We start from the raw sequence: 16,413 nt of genomic DNA, 5'->3' as shown, positions 1-16,413 counted from the left end.
TGGTTTTCTACGTTCTGGACCCGTGACGTCTTCCATGTCAGGTCGGAGGCAGGGCAGGTTTTGCTTCCACTTGTTGAATGATCAGGGTAAGTTAGTTTAACTTCCCTGAGTGATGTGTTCTCCACCCAAGGGCACCATGTCACAAGCAGTGACCATCTCAGATGCACAGGCACAGCGGTGCTCAGGACTCCCGTCCACGGAGCCTCTGCTCTGTGCCGATCTCCCTGCTAAGTCCTCGAGTGAGTGCGTTTCATTTGGACTTAGGGAGGTTCAGCGGTGTTCCGGGGCTGTGCGCTAAAATCCTCCGGGTGGCGGGCTGTCTCCCCGCTGCCCTGTGGCGGTGCCTAGGTGAGCAGACACTCCCCTGCAGCAGGGCGAGCTTTCGTCTTGGTCCCCACCGTCTCCTCCACCCCTAGAACAGTGCCTCGGCCCCCAGAAATAGCAGTTGGATCCTTGGATCGAAGGAAATAGACAGGATTCGAACTCCCTCCCTTGGAACATGCAGGGGCCACGTGCAGAGCCTTCCAGAACCGTGGGCCAGAACCTGATCTGAGATGAGAACGGTCCCTGTGGGGTGGTGTGAGGGCTGCAGCCTGGGAGGACCTGGGAAGGACGTGGGCTGTGATCTGGGCCCCAAGCATGCCTGACAGGTAAACTTGGCCTTGCAAGAGGGTGGAGGCCTGCCCGTTCCTTACCCGCCTGCTTCGGGGGGGCGGGGGTGGTGGTGGGAGGGGAAGCTCGAGGGCAGTGACCTGGGACCAGTGGCTTCGCGTGGCTCTTCTGGTGTCTGTGGGCATTTGTCCCTGCAGTCAGTTGACGGGGCATCTAGAAACCTGCTTCTTGTGGACTTCTTGCAAAGAGTCTGTCTTTTAGACGGTCTCCTTGAAAAAAAACAATTTCTGGAGGTCTGTTTTAAAACTTGTATTCCTGGGTGCAAGGCATACAATTCACATTTGTGTAAGTTCAGCGCGTTTAGTGACGGCCTCTTTGCCTTTTCAGCTTTGGAGTTGGGCACCATGCTGAGCCCGAGGAGGGGGCTGCGGGGGGCGACGGCCCCGTGACCGTGACCGGCCGCCGCTTCTCACCTGGGTCCTCTCGGTCCAGCCAGGCGGCCACCAGACACCCAGAGCCCCAGAAAACCCCTGACAGGTAAGCTCTGTTTGGTTTCTTTGCAGGGGACAGGTCTGTTCACTGTTGATTAAGGGGAGATCGGTAAATGCATCTTATTGCATCAGTAAATGCATCTTACTTCATTAGTAGGTGCATCTTACTGCATCAGTAAATGCAGGCAGAGGCGTCTCGCTAGGCGCTTCCTTTCAGGGTTTCTGCAGGGAGCCTCCACCTGCTCTGTGGCTTCCCCGCTTTCCCATCTTTGAGCTGAGGTGGGTGTGGGAGGGAGATCTCGAGGGGGTTGGTCCAGGCCCTGCAGACCCCTCTCCCTGCCGCTCACCCACTCCAGCCCCCTTGCTTTCCATAACGTGGGTGGTGGTCTGCTCCTAGGTTATTCTGAGATGAGCCCTCAAGAATTGGCAGCTGGTAGTTTTAGAGCTGGGCCAGAACAGAACCGGGGTGGAGGGCCGTACTCAGACTGTTTTCCAACCCTGTGTTTGGGGGTCTGCCAACTTTTAGCACTGCAACTGGGGGCACATACATCATGAAGGTCTAGGGCAGGTGCTGGCCCCTCCTGCCCCACTGCTTCCTGAGGTGGCCGCTCTGGGGGTGGACCTACTCTCTCATCCCAGCCGGCCGGGGGCTGGATTCTTATGTTGCTATTGGTGGGTCTGAGATGGTAGTTAGAGAACTGAGGCTGGAATGGTCTTCCAGCAAAGATGCCTGCGGGAGCCTTGGTCCAGGGAGCATGGCAGGTACTGGAGAGTGTATCAGTCAGCTCGGCTGCTGTAACAAATACCACATTCTGGCTCACAATCCTGGAGGCCAGAAGTCCAAACTCCAGGTGTGGGCAGGGCTGGTTTCTTCTGAGTTCTCTATCCTGGGTGTCGTCTTCTCCCTGTGTCCTCACATGATGTGTTTCTGTGTCCTCTTCTTATAAGGACACCAGTCATATATGGGATCAGGGCCCCTGTGAAGACCTCATTTTACCTTAATTACATCTTTAAAGATCCTGTCTTCAAGCATAGTCACATTCTGAGGTCCTGGATGTTAGGGCTTTAACATGGTGCTGTTTGAATTTACCCCCTAACAGAGGGGAACTGCAGACCAAGAGGCTGACGGGGCTGGGGAATTGGGGCCCGCGGTGCTGGTGTAAAGGCTGTGGCTCTGTCTATCTTGTCTCCCTCTCCCTTTCGCATCTCATTTCTCCACCTCTTCCTTTCTGTTGCCTCCTTGCTGACCTTTTACTCCCCTCGGGGTTTCCTTTACTGTCCACAGAGCAGAAAAGAAGGGTTTTTAATCCTTTGTGTTAACTGGGTTCATTCAGCAGATGCTTCCTGAGAGTCAGCCTTATCTTAGAGGCTGAATAACATTGTACATAACCTGTTCCAAGTTCAGAAAGTGCACATGTGAACTTTTCGTGTTTCTCTCCAGATGGTGGTCAGGACAGTTGATTTTTTTCCTGGGGTGTGACATTCTTAGTCAGTGAGGCTTCTCGAACTTTCTCGAACTTTCATGGCCCTTGTGGTGAACAGCTTGTGCCTTCAGACAGGCTGCTTTTTGTGAAACAGGTGGCTTTACCCTCTTCTCCCAGCAGAGGTGAACAAAGGTCACAGAAGCGCCCTGTCTCCCAGGAGAAAGAATTATAGTGAACACACGCGCTTCGTGGCTGATGACGGCGCCACCTCTTTGGTGTCCGAGGCCCAGGGCGCAGGTGCTGGCACTGGGGGCTTTGTCTTGTCTCTGCGTGTACTGCATGGTGGCACGGGGTCTGGCTGATGCTCTCGCGCCGGCTCTCTGCTCCTTTGTGCTGCTTCCCCTTCATCTGTGACCCTGAGCCCCTCTGAGTGGTCCTGAGATGCCTGGAGGGTGGGGACTGGGTTTGTTTCTGCCGAGCCTTCACAGTGTCAGAGAGACACGTCTGAAAAAGGCAAGAAACACCCCTGAGCAGCCTGAGACCCCACTTCCTGGAGCACCTGACCAGCCTACACCTCCTGTCCTTCTTCTGGTCAGATCAGTCACGTGCAAAGACGTGAGCCTGTGGGTTCTGACGGCCTGGCCAGGTACCTCTCGGCATGGACACAGCATTGAAGTGAAGCCTCGTTTCACAGTTAATCCTGTTTGGGGCTTGAAATCTAATTATCCACGCAGGTTAAGCAGTGGGGTCTGCTGGTGTGGAAGGCATCGCGCGGGGCGCCTCTCGCTGACCCCCGAGGGTGGGGAGCTGCGTCTATGGCCGCCCCTGTCCCCAGAGGGATCGACAGGTGTAGTGACTAAAGGGTGGCCCCAAAGATTGCCCTGGGGTGGGGAGTGGATTTCCAAAACCTTTTCAGCCCCAGAGCCCTTCCTTGACCTGGACTCTCTCCCCGCATGACTGTGCCCGTTTCTTCCCTGTGTCCCTGTGACAGCTCTCGTGATGGGCTTCCCCAGGGATGAGAAAGTCTTCAGCTTTTTAAAGCCAGTTTGTATTATTCTGGGGCTGCACACTGCACTCTTAGACCTGGCCAGGCAGAGAGTTGGGGGGCGGGGTGGGCCCCACGCTCAGGCCGTTGCCTCTGGCCGTCCGGAATGTGCATCTCCTCCAAGGCAGTGCCAGCCTCTAGGGGGCAGGGTGGGGCCCCCTTGCATCCTTGATGAGCCCCTGCAGTAAAGGGAATGCATTGGACCAAAGTTAGACTCTGCTTACCTGAGCACATTAAATAATGTGTTTGACTGAAACCATTAGTAGATTTGTTCTCACTTCCCTGACTTTTTTCTACTCATTCTGTAAGTGCCTCGTGAGCACTCATGTGGTTGGTACCAGGTCTGTCTAGGTGCTGGGGACACCTTGGTCTGCAGACACGGAACACACCTTAGTAGGAAGACTCCATTAAGAACTCATGTTCTGGGGGCTTCCCTGGTGGCGCAGTGGTTACGAATCCGCCTGCCAATACAGGGAACACAGGTTCGAACCCTGGTCTTGGAAGATCCCACATGCCGCGGAGCAGCTAAGCCTGCGTGCCACAACTACTGAAGCCCGCGTGCCTCAACTACTGAAGCCCGCGCGCCTAGAGCCCATGCTCCGCAACAAGAGAAGCCACCGCAATGAGAAGCCTGCGCACCGCAACGAAGCGTAGCCCCTGCTCTCCACAACTAGAGAAAGCCGCGCGCAGCAACGAAGACCCAACACAGCCAAAAATAAAATAAATAAAAATAAATAAATTCGTTAAAAAAAAAAACAAAACAAAAGTCACATTCTGTTGGATCTGTGAGTTGGGTGGAACCTGGTCCCCTGGAGTGTCAGAAAGATGCTGCATCGCAAAATAAGAGGGTCCAAGAGGGACCATTTGCAGGCTAATTAGAGAAGTGGTTATTGTCACCACAGGCTTGTTACGCAGTGTCCGGCCAGGGCACCCAGCGCCTGGACGTAGGTGAGCCCACCATGGGAATCACGGATCCGGGGGCGGTGAAGTGGGGAGGGGGATCGGATGGCAGCAGGATTCACAGCATGTCAAGAGGCCCGCTTGATTTGGGGTCATGGTGGGGAGAGAGATGAAGGTAGAAATGACCTCTGTCGTCCGATTTCCGTTTTCCCACCCCTGGTCCCAAAGAGGCTTCTGAGTATTTCCCTCAGGGCTGCGGCCCCCCGGGACCCCGGCTTCGCCGTCCTCTGGCCCCATGTTTTGGTTGCTTGTTTTGTTCTCACTGGAGAACTTTTAGGGTTTGACTTGGGTCAGAGCATTGCATCTCCAAGCTTGGCGTCCCTGCAGCGGCCCCCGCCAAGGGCCCAGCCTCTGGTGAGCGCCCTCCCGCCATGGCCAGCAGAGGTGGTCCTGCCCCCAGCCATGTGGACAAGAGGAGGGCGCCACTCTCGGTGGCCCTGTTGCCCTTGAGATGCAGTCAGAGGAGGGCTAGTTATTGTTGCAGTTACTTTAACTGATTTAGCAAGACAGGGTTTGGCCAAGGGTAGAAACCATTTCTCTGCCCAGGTGCATTGATCAATCGTTCCTTCCCATTTACAGTATCGTTTAAACCAAAGCATTCTCAGAATCTAACTAAAAATGGAATGGCCTCTGCCATCCTCTTTTCAAGGACAGAAAATCACGGTGTGCCATACCGCTGTTGCGGTCCTCGCGTCAGCTCACCACGAACAGATCTTTAAGAGACTCTCGTGCACTTTGGCGTCGTGCTTTCTCTCCTTCCGTTCTCGGCGTCCTCTTGTGTTTTGGCCTCTGGATCAATACGCTCCCCTGACAGTTCTATTTCTGCTTCTCTGTTTCCCCTCCCTCATCTCCCCCTGTTCACTGTGTGTCTGCTATCTACACCGTGCTGAGGGCACCCTCGCGTTCTTTGGAGCACCCATATTGTTTTATTTCTGTCTCATTTTGGGTATTTAAGCCCTCTTGCCCTGGGCTGGTGATGTTGCCTGTGCCTCTCCCCATCGCTGGTTTGGACCAGAGAGCAAGGCTCGTGGGGCGTCTCCGTGACCCTGCTCAGCCAGTGCGACCTCGCACGTGGCAGGATCTCAATAAATGTCTGATTTGCTCTGTTGGGTCCAGATATGTTGGGGTCTTATCTTAGCACATGATTCTCTGATGGAAGGAATCTAAAAGTCACTAAGGTTGAAGGAAGAGAAATAATCGGTTTCTCCCTGCTTTGGAGTCACGTGGCGATGTAGCTCTTCAGCTTGCTTTTTCTTCGAGAGTGTTTGTGACTCTCGTGGAAGCACGTTTATGACAGCTGCTCTGAGGTCCTCCCAGGGCTGCGTCTCTCGACTGTCTTTTCTCATGTGAGTTGCAGCTGTCCTTGTTCTTGGTACGACAGGTGGGTTTCACTCGTGTCCCGGGCATCCTGGGTTTACGCCGGGTGGCTGGATCCTGTGTACTCTTCTCGGCGGGGAGTGTCCCTGTTGATGTGCAGACACGGGCCTTGCAGGGTGGACGTCTGCTGCCTCAGGGCCCTGGATGCCCCCTGGTGACCCCACCCCTCACCACTCATGGGTGTGAGTCCAGCTGCCCCTTAGCCCCACTGACACCTTCCCAGAGCCCCGCGCCCCTGGGCCCCCGAGAGCAGGTGCAGGTGTTCAGCCTCCTCACTGCGGGTGGGGAACGCAGTTCCCACCGGACCCTGCTGGCCCGGAAGATGGGGGAGGGGGAAGAGATGCCAGTTGACCCCTCCTCTCACCTCCTGTTCCCCTCCTGACGTGGGCGGGGCTGGAGGCAAAGCTGGCACTGCCCCTGCAGGGGAGCTGGGTGTCTGCTTCCTCCAGGTGGGAGGTAGAAGACCAGCCCCTACCCGGCCGGCTGGCATCACACAGAGGATCTGAGTGTGGCCGCCTGCTTCCTCCAAGCCAGGGCGGGGGGGGGGCAGTTGCCTCCTGCCTGTCCTGCTGAAACGGGGGTGGGTGGGAGCCCTTCTCCTTTGGCCTGTGGTTGGAGTATCGTGGGTATCATTGAAAAGGTTCTGGTTCTGTTGGGTGGGAGCAGACGTTCTTGGAGCTTTTCTTTTTTAAAAAAATATACATACAAATGTATTCTTTTTCATACTCTTTTCCATTATGGTTTTTAAAAAATAAATAATTAATGTATTCGTTTATTTTTGGCTGCATTGGGTCTTCGTTGCTGCGCGCGGGCTTTCTCTAGTTGCGGCGAGCAGGGGCTACTCTTCGTGGCGGTGCACGGGCTTCTCATTGCGGTGGCTTCTCTTGTTGCGGAGCACAGGCTCTAGGCGCGTGGGCTCAGTAGTTGTGGCTCGCGGGCTCTAGATCTAGTGCAGGCTCAGTAATTGTGGCGCATGGGCTTAGTTGCTCCGCGGCCTGTGGGATCTTCCCGGACCAGGACTTGAACCCGTGTCGCCTGCATTGGCAGGTGGATTCTTAACCACTGTGCCACCAGGGAAGCCCTCCATTATGGTTTATTACAGGATATTGAATAGAGTTCCCTGTGTTATACACTAGGACCTTGTTGTTTATCCGTCCTATATGTAATAGTTTGCATCTGCTAATCCCAGACTTCCAGTCCTTCCTTCCCCCACCCCCTCTCCCTCTTGGCAACCACAATTCTGTTCTCTGTGTCTGTGGGTGTGTTTCTGTTTCGTGGATAAGTTCACTTGTGTCATATTTTAGATTCCACATACAAGCGATATCATATGATATTTGTCTTTTTCTGACTTACTTCACTTAGTATGATAATCCCTAGGTCCATCCACGTTGCCGCAAATGGCATTATTTCATTCTTTTTTATGGCTGAGTAATATTCCGTTGTATATATGTACCACATCTTCTTTATCCATTCACCTGTCAATGGACATTTAGGTTGTTTCCACGTCTTGGCTATTGTAAATAGTGCTGCTATGAACATAGGGGTGGATGTATCTTTTTGAATTAGAGTTTTGTCTTGGCGCTTTTGTTGACTGAGCCTGTGGGTGGTTCCTGGCTGGAGACTCCTGCCATGTGCTGTCCTGGGCGTGAGAAAGAAGCCCAGGCCCTTACCGCTGGGCTCTTCCTCGTGTCCTGAGGCCCCCAGGCTGCTGTTCTCTCTGCCCCTTGCAGACTTCGTCTGCTGGTAGAAGTGCTGTGTCCATCCTTTCTGGGACTGCATCTCCCCACTTTGGCTTTCAAGGTTTCCTCTTCAGAATCTCTTATCCCCACACAGTGGTTGAGTTTCAGGAGGAGGGTCAGAGATGAATCGTTGGCTCCTTGGGAGGTTCAGCTGAAAGATGAAGCTAAATGTCAGAATTCTGCCATACCTGTTGGAAGCCCAGTGTTTGTAAAGTGGGCAGTTTTTAATCTTCAGGCCTCAAACTAGAAAGACTATGACTCAACAATCATTTAACGGCTGATAACTAATAAGGCTCCCATTTCTTTTCGAGTTGCAAATTCATCTCTGCCATTGTTCCCCGACTCAAAACCAGAAGCTGTTTCTTGCCATTGTTTCCGTTCATTAGAGTTGGGAGAAGATCTGATTGCCACTCAGGAAATCTCGGTGCCCTTATTTTGGTGATGACCAGTATATCTACAAGGCAAGAGTTTCTCAAGACAACTTGTCCTCTAAAATATTAAGTATTGATAAATTGCTGAGAATGCTGGCTCTTTGAGTATTTAAGTGTAAGGGAACAGGCATTATTTCTATTTGAAGCTTCGTGCTTTTAAGCAGTGACAATCAATGTCAAAGTTAAATTTGGACAAAGTGCGCTACAGGCAAAAAGCAGTTGGTGTGTTATTGGGATAAGTAATAGGGATCTAAACCCAGTGTTCTCAGCTCAGGTTCAACCTCTCTGGGACGCCCCTGATGTCACAGGACGTGGTGGAGTCATGCCTGGCGTGGTCCTTGCACTGTCCACAGATAGTGGGAGCTGCAGGCAGTAGATAGCCATGCAGAGCATGTGCTCTATGGAGAGAGGAGGGGCAGAGACCAGATAACGGTGACACAAAGGACAGCGGCAGTAATAAAATGCATTGTGCACACGTGTGTCAGGGGCTCTTGCTAGTGGTTCTGTGGATTCACTCGTGGGATCTTCACAACAGCCTTTGCAGTGGGTATAAACTCTACCCATTTTATAGAGGAGGACACCAAGGCACCAATAAACTAGATACAGCCCATCCCCACTGTTCACTGATCCCATATTGCTAAAATTTATCTGTAACCCAAAACTGATACAATAGATGAGTTTGCATTTTCTAGAATGTTACATAAGGGCGACTGATTTACTTTGTCTGGCCTCTCTCACTCAGCATCGTTATTTTGAGATGCATCTGTGTTGAAGCATCTGTGTTGTAGCAAGAACTTGTTCCTTTTCATTGCTGAGTAGTGTTCCTTTGTGTGACTCCATCACAATGGGTTTATCCGCCCACCTGTCAGTAGACATTTGCACTGTTTCCAGGTTTTTGCGGTTTCGATACAGCTGCATTCTTTACTGCGTGGGTCCTTCTTTCTAAGCTCGTAGGAATGCCCCGCCCTCCTTCCATCCTCCCTTCTGGACCTCATCTCCTCCTGCCGAAGTCTGGGGTGTCTGGTTTGGGGCATGGCTGTGGGTCTGCCGGCTAGGTCATCTGCGTTCTGGTCTGGGAGAGAGCAGGGGTAGGACTGGTCAGGAAGACGATGTCCAAGGCCAGCTGAGGCAGTGACGAGGCACCAGGACAGAGAGGTCCCCCACCTTACAGCTCTAGACGAGTGTGGACCTCCACCTCTCAATTCTCTCTGGGTCTGACTGTAACAGTGTTAGGGGCCAAAGCACTGTGGATGCCCTGAATCTACCCTTATTTTGTTGACTTTACTCATGTTTCAGATGGTTAGAGATGATTCCTGGGAGCACAGAGAACTTATTTTAGCTTTCTTCTCAGATAGCCCAGACTGTGGTCTGGGAGGGCCCGTCCCCATCAGCAGCAAGATGTCACGGGACGGGACGCGGAGGCCCGTGCAGGCAGAATCTGCGGCCTGGAGAGATCCATCGTCTCGGGTGTCTGCTGTCTTTGTCCTCCTAGGAAAGCAGCCAGCAACATGAGACTGGGGACTCGTGGTTCTTTGTGATATGAAAGCTTAGCCCTTCTGGCCTTGACAGTGGGCTTGACTTGGCTTCACATGTTGGGGAGTGGGCAGACCCTAAGCCTGAGAACTACCTGGGTATCTCTGCCTGCGGTTGGTTATTTGGAATTAAGGCTAGCATACCCTAGCACTGCTCGATGTCTCAATGTCTCGACCTGTTTGTAACCATGGAAGCTTCTGCTGAACAGGGCTGCCCGGCGATGGAGGCTTGAAGAAGAATGACAGTGGGAACCTTCATGTGTGCACCTGCTCAGGTAGAAACGAGAAGAGATACAGCAAGGAAACCTCCTGTGTTTGGTCTTTGGTCCTTATCCAACGATGGTAGTGCATTCAGCTTTCCAAATAGGTTTGACGTATGAATGGTCAGAGACACATTTCCCAAGATGTTGCTCAAGGTCATCTTTGAAGCTTTGCGATGGGCTTTCTGCTCTGGTACCTGCTGGGGGAGCTTGGCTCCCGGGGTGGCAGAGGGGCTTCTTCTAGGGAGCGTCCCCCCTGGAGAGCTGCCACCGGGCTCCCGGGTAGTTTTTCCTTTTTTTCTTCCTGCGAGTGGGGGCGGCCAGGTGGCAATATTAGTCACAAGTCCCGGGATCCACAGGCGTTTACGGTCCATGCTTAGTTGAAAGGAGGATTGGTTTATTTCAAGTTAGAGTCTCAATTAAAGGAAGACGGAGGAATGTCATAACATGCAATGAGGTCTGTGACAAGTACAAACGGATAAAAGAGCTCCATTTAAAGGCGTTTCATGCTTTCAGAAATAACAGCACTGTGGCCCGAAGACGGGATGGAGGAGGGAAGAGGGAACGTTTCAAAGGTGCCGTTTCATTGTACCGTTGAGGGTTATTTTGACGAATTACTCCCTAGACACACGAGTTGGTGTGTGAGGTCCAGAGGGTACATGATGGATTTGGGTGACTTCATCAGGAGAGTATTACTTTCTTAGTTATTGCAGTTCTTAGAACCAATGGAGGAAAATATTGCCTTGAAAATGACAGATCCTGCGAATTATGCAAACTCCAGAAGAAAAACTCCTTGTGCCTATTTTTAGTGACTCTGATAATGTGGGCGTGGCGTGGCCAGAATAGATACAAATCTTTTTTTGTTTGTTTTGAAACAAAACAATTTAAAATTCCATTTTGTAATTATACAATAAAGGATTTTGTAATCCAAAGCCAAATTTCACACAAAATAGATTAATATGTTTGTAAGTATCTAGAACTTTGGAGTTTGAAGAATTTTTAGCTTCATCTAGATTGTAGAGTGTGAACCCATTCAACCCATTTTGAGGGAGAAAACAAGAGGTTTTTCAAATATGTATTTTAATTTAGCACTACTTCCTAAAGCAGAAGTTGTGATTTTGCAGGATGTTTTTGCAAGAAATGCCCCAGCAGCTGTTCCCCTTTTGCCTTGTCCATGAAAGCAGAATTGTTCGACCTCAGCGCCTGTGGCTGGAATGGATGCCGGTGTGTTTTCCCTGGACCGGCCTGGGTGTCGGTGCTCCGTCCGCAGCCTGTGTCTGCCTCTCCCTAATTTCCTCCCCTTTCCCAAGCTCAACCCTCACACCCACCGGGCAACCTTCCCTGTACACCGCAGTCCTTATTCGCGTCCATCGCGCCCTCGTGGGATGATGTACAGGTCGGTGTGTACTGTCTGTCCAGTGTCGCACCGCTGCCTGGGGCGCGCAGGGCTCAGGTGCCGGGAAGCATGTGACGTCAGGTGTGTCCCCATCTCCCTGTGAGGCCTGTGCCCGGGTGTCCGTCCTGCTGAGTGAGCCTGGGCAGGCTTCCTGGACCCCTCAGGTGTCCCGTCCTGGTTGTGCACCCCCCCGTCCCCCAGACTCTGTGCTGCTCCAGGCAGCTGCACCTGCCACCCGCCCACCTGCCTGCCCGGGACTTCGTTAATTACCCAGCTCCCTGGGACCTCCGAGGATGGGGAGGGCAATGTGTTTGTTATCAATGGGGGTCTGCTTCTGCCCTACCCCCCCACCCCCCCAAGGTAGCAGGTTATTCACATCTGCACACAGAGGCCAGAGGACCTCTCCTGGGTCCTGTTTTCCGTAAGTTGGGTACATACATTTAGCTCATCTCTTGCAGATTAAACCCTTCGGATAAATTTTCCTCTAACATTTGGGGCCAGTTTGTATCTAAACTGGGAAGACTTCACCTGGGGTAAATATAGGCTGCGTTTTAAAATAGCTGGAAATGGTTTAAGGAAGCAGTGAGTGATCCGGTCTTTCACGTGGATTTGAAGCGCAGGGCAGTGGTGGTGACAGCCCCACCCCGTGTCAGCGGTCAGTCACTCGGGGTGGCACCACGGCGAGCGGGACCGGAGTCTCCTCCGGGTCACGGGCAGTGGGCACGAGTCTGCACCGGCCCTGACTCTGCCCAGTCGTCCTTGCTCTTAACAAGGGAGCATGCCCGCCGCCCGTGTCCCTTTGCTGTGAAAAGACCTCACGGTGGAATCAGTGGGTTTTATGTGAAGCCAAGTGGTTTTCTTTTCCTTCTGTACTTCTTTGAGGCTTTGATCCGGCAGAGCTGTTCTCTTGAGTAGAAGTGGGATGGCATACTTTTCAGACCTGGTCTGACCTCCTCTGTGGTCCTCTGGTCAGTCCTCCTCCTCCCCTCCCACTTCATCCCAGCAGAGGCTGGTGGGGATGCAGAGCCTATTTTGAGGACATTACTCTAACTCTGAGAGGAATGCGGGTCCCTGGAAGCGTGCCGAGAAGCCCGGCAGCAGAATGGTGTGCTTGGACCAGACGCAGTCGGGGGGAAGCGGTTGGAGTCTGGATCCGCTGGAGGGGTTTGTGGAGGAAGTCCACCTTTGGTCCACAGTCTGGCCGAGCAAGCAGGCGGAGGCGTTTCTGCTGGGACGCAGAAGTGGTGACTGCAGGAGGGCCAGGACTTTGACTTTGGACACTTGGGTTTGACAGGCCGGGGCACAGCTGAGTGGTGGGGGGCAGGGCAGTTGTGTGTGTGGCCATAGGATTCAGGGAGAGTTGTCAGTGAAGGCCTGGCGAGAGCGCCCGTGGCTTCCGATGGATTTACGGTGATGAAGATGGGTGAGCCCAGGGAGGGAGGGAGGGAGGGAGGAGGAGGTCTGAGCAGTGGGTGCTGGGACCCCCGCTATTTAGAGGGCTTGGAGTTGGGAAGTCACCCGCTGAGGAGACTGGGGTGGGGGGGCCGGTGGGGGAGGAGGGCAGCAGTGGACGTGGCCTCCTGGGGTCCCAGGAGGCAGGAGATGTGGTGATGTGGGTGGGACTGGGAGCTGACCTGTTTCCCTGGCCCGGGCAGAGCGCGTTGAGGAGCAGAGGCCTGGCAGGTGGATATGGGAGAGCAAGGAGGAGGACTGGTTTGCAGGAGAGAAAGGGTAACCGTGGGAGTTTGGTGTTTTCCCACCGAGTAGAAACTTCCAAGCAGTATCCTGTTCGTGGCCACCACCCTGCGTACATCAGCTCCCACAGGTACCCCGGTGACACGTGCACACGTATGTGGGGTCCGTGTACTTACACGCACACATACTGACCTGCACCCGTGTCCCTAGAGCCAGGCATTTAGGTTGTTTACAGCCGGATTGGAATAAAAAAGTACCTGTGTTCCCAGTTAAGGGCGTTGGATTAAGAACACTCCGATGCAGCTCGAGGGCAGGTACCCGGAGATCTCCGGGCTGTGGGGAGTTTGCAGCTGAATCCACCACCTTTCACTCTGACCACACCTTACAGGTCACCTGGACAGTTCTTTAAGTAAAGTACCTGTGCCCAGGTCTGGCTGCAGGCAAGTTAGAGGGACTGGGGTGTGGGGCTTGGAGCAGGATTTGGAAAGGTCTCCCGGGATTCTAGTGTGAGACCAGAGCGAAGAATCAGGGTCCTGCGGGGTGATCCCGGGGTACTGAGAATGGCCAGCGGGGCAGAAGGAGGGAGGGACCAGACTCTGCAGAGGTCCGTTGAGTGGAGGAGGGGGAGGGGGCACTTAATGACCCATTAACCTGGGTGGGAACCTGCAGGAGGAGCAGGTGTACTGGGGCGTCACGCAGCTGTTGACGGGTCGGGACCCGTATGGGGACGGTTCTGGGCCGTGGGAGCTGCGGCAGGTTCTCCCCAGAGGGCAGGGCGGGGAGAGGACACTTAGGCCACGTCCCTGCGGAGCTAGAAGCTGGGGGTGGTTGGCGGGGTGCAGTGGGCTCGCCCGGAAAACGCGACTCGTGTAGGATGCTGTCGGGGACTGGAGAGCCCACAGAAGCACCTCTGATCGGCAGGAAGAGTTTCTTTTTATTTTTAAGATTTTTTTGATGTGGACCTTTCTTTAAAAAATAACTTTATTTATTTATTTGTTTGTTTATGTTTGGCTGCGTTGGGTCTTCGTTGCTGCGCGCGGGCTTTTCTCTAGTTGCGGCGAGCGGGGGCTACTCTTGGTTGCGGTGTGCGGGCTTCTCATTGCGGTGGCTTCTCTTGTTGCGGAGCACGGGCTCTAGGTGTGCGGGCTTCAGTAGTTGTGGCTTGTGGGCTCACTAGTTGTGGCTTGCGGGCTCTAGAGCGCAGGCTCAGTAGGTTTGGCGCACGGGCTTCGTTGCTCCGCGGCATGTGGGATCTTCCCGGACCAGGGCTCGAACCCGTGTCCCCTGCATTGGCAGGCAGATTCTTAACAACTGTGCCACCAGGAAAGCCCCTGAAGACTTTATTTTTAAATTAAAACTGATGTATTTAAAGTGAATTTATTTGGGTTATTTTGAAGCTATGGACACTTCCTGTAACTAAACTAGATATAATAAACCCAATCTTATCCCCTGCCCTGGGACCCTTAAGACAACAAAAAGGAGCACATCTTCATGAAGCTTAAAATTCCAAGGCTGCTGTTACCAAATCCAGCCTTAGGCAGTCAGAGCCCTGGAATTATAGGGTCTCCTAGCAGCGTGACATTAAGTTAACCTAGACGGCGGTCACTGTGCAGTTGTGTGGTCGTGTAACCTGGTCACCTTTCACCTTGTGCTACTGGCCAAGAATAACATGAGAAGGTTTGCAGCCCTGACTGTGCATTCATCACGGACACTGTGGGCGGAAGATGACTTGAAGCTCCAGCCCTGGTCCCAGGGGAGGGATGCACAGTGGCCTCCTGGAGCATCTCCTCTTTTCCAGCCCCCCCGGCCTGATGGTCACTGTTAGATGAACCCGTGTCATCTCCCACGGGAACGAGAGTGGACACCTAGTAATTCCACCCTGGAGAGTGACTTAGGATGTGTGAATCCTGGGTTTGGTGGATCGGCGTGTGGGGGACTCTGGAAGGGGGGAATACAGCTCAGAAATAGATATTCCACGGGAGGACCACTTAGGGTCTCCAGGCTGAGCTGTGACCGAGAGCTCCCCCAAGACATTTCTGGGCCAAGACGACATCTCCCCGGCAAGAGCTTAGAAGGGCTTCACGTGTCAGGGCTTTTTGCTAAGTGTGAATTGATGAAACACTGAATTAATAGACTTAAAAATAAGATTATTTGTTTGCCCCCAAATAGTCAAGGTGGTGGACAAGGCAGGGCTTGGGAGTAGGGTTAGATTGATGTATTGAAAGGGCCATGAAATCTAAGAGTAAGTCCAGCATCTATGCTGGTCAGAACTGGCGGAAACATCCCAACACAGGACACGCTGCCAGTTGGCAGCGTTACATCTGGTGTCCCCAGTGTCACTCGGGGTGGCCTTGTGTTCTGTGACCGGATTCCAGGCCCCTCTCTGAAATGCACTTCAGATCCTGAACTCTGCTCCTTTCTGCTCTGTAGACCAAGCAGAAGCAAGGCTTGCTCTTCTGACCTATAGTTGATATGAATCTGATGCTATGACAGTCAAAAAAAAAAATGATATACTTTGCTGGATTCACTAACAATCATGGCAAAGTTTCAGAAGCTCGAGCTGCATCAGTTCTTCTAAGAATTAAAATACAGCGATCGAGCTCACTTATTTTGGGGGGTAGGTGATTCAGGGACTTAGTGCAACATTTTACGGTCCAAAGGGTCTTGCGGGGGAAAGTAAGCCCCTGCCCCCAAGGGCAGCCCTGCTGCTGGCTGTCGGTACTCTCCTGAGAGGTCTCTGCTACCCCAGTGGCAGGAGTGCTGACCCTCTGTTTTCTCTTCTCTGCTCCCTGTCACCCCCGATACCTTGGCGCACCTGCCTAGGGAACCATCTTGTTTGTTTGTTTGTTTATTTATTTATTTTTAATTGCAGTATAGTTGATTTACAATGTTGTGTTAGTTTCAGGTGTACAGCAGAGTAATTCAGTTATATATATATATATATATATATATATATATATATTCTTTTTCATCCCAAACTCCTAATTTATCCCTCCCTGCCTCTCTTCCGCATTGATGACCATAAGTTTGTTTTCTATATCTGTGAATCTATTCCTGTTTTGTAAATAAGTTCATTTGTACCTTTTTTCATATTCCGCATATAAGCGATATCATATGATGTTTGTCTTTCTCTGTCTGACTCACTTTACTCAGTATGACAATCTCTAGATCCATCCATGTTGCTGCAAATGGCATTATTTCGTTCTTTTTAATGGCTGAGTAATATTCCATTGTATATATGTACCACATCTTCTTTATCCATTCATCTGTCAATGGACATTTAGGTTGCTTCCATGTTTCAGCTATTGTGAATAGCGCTGCAGTGAACATTGGGGTGCATGTGTCTTTCCGAAGTATGGTTTTCTCCAGATAAATGCCCAGAAGTAGTATTGATGGATCATATGGTAGCTCTATTTTTAGTTTTTTGAGGAACCTGCATTCTGTTCTCCAT

The 16,413-nt window shown here is 52.3% G+C and overlaps 1 protein-coding gene and 1 long non-coding RNA gene across 2 annotated transcripts in view; both read left to right on the top strand.

Moving 5' to 3' along the window:
• Positions 1–1,012, top strand: part of LOC309632734 — a 34,521-nt gene extending 33,509 nt beyond the window's left edge. The window contains exon 3 of the long non-coding RNA XR_014247039.1: positions 1,000–1,012. This is a non-coding gene — a long non-coding RNA (uncharacterized lncRNA). The remainder of the gene's footprint in view (positions 1–999) is intronic.
• Positions 1,013–1,094: 82 nt separating this feature from the next.
• The window catches only part of GRB10 (growth factor receptor bound protein 10), a 171,141-nt gene continuing 155,822 nt past the window's right edge, over positions 1,095–16,413 (top strand). The window contains exon 1 of the mRNA XM_082400525.1: positions 1,095–1,149. The gene's annotated coding sequence lies outside the window, so the exon portion shown is untranslated. The remainder of the gene's footprint in view (positions 1,150–16,413) is intronic.

This window comes from Balaenoptera borealis, assembly GCF_965194805.1.
Source record: "Balaenoptera borealis genome assembly, chromosome: 7".
NCBI lineage: Eukaryota > Metazoa > Chordata > Mammalia > Artiodactyla > Balaenopteridae > Balaenoptera > Balaenoptera borealis.
The sequence above is the reverse complement of the archived record's forward strand: the minus strand, read 5'-3'. Positions and strand labels throughout refer to the sequence as shown.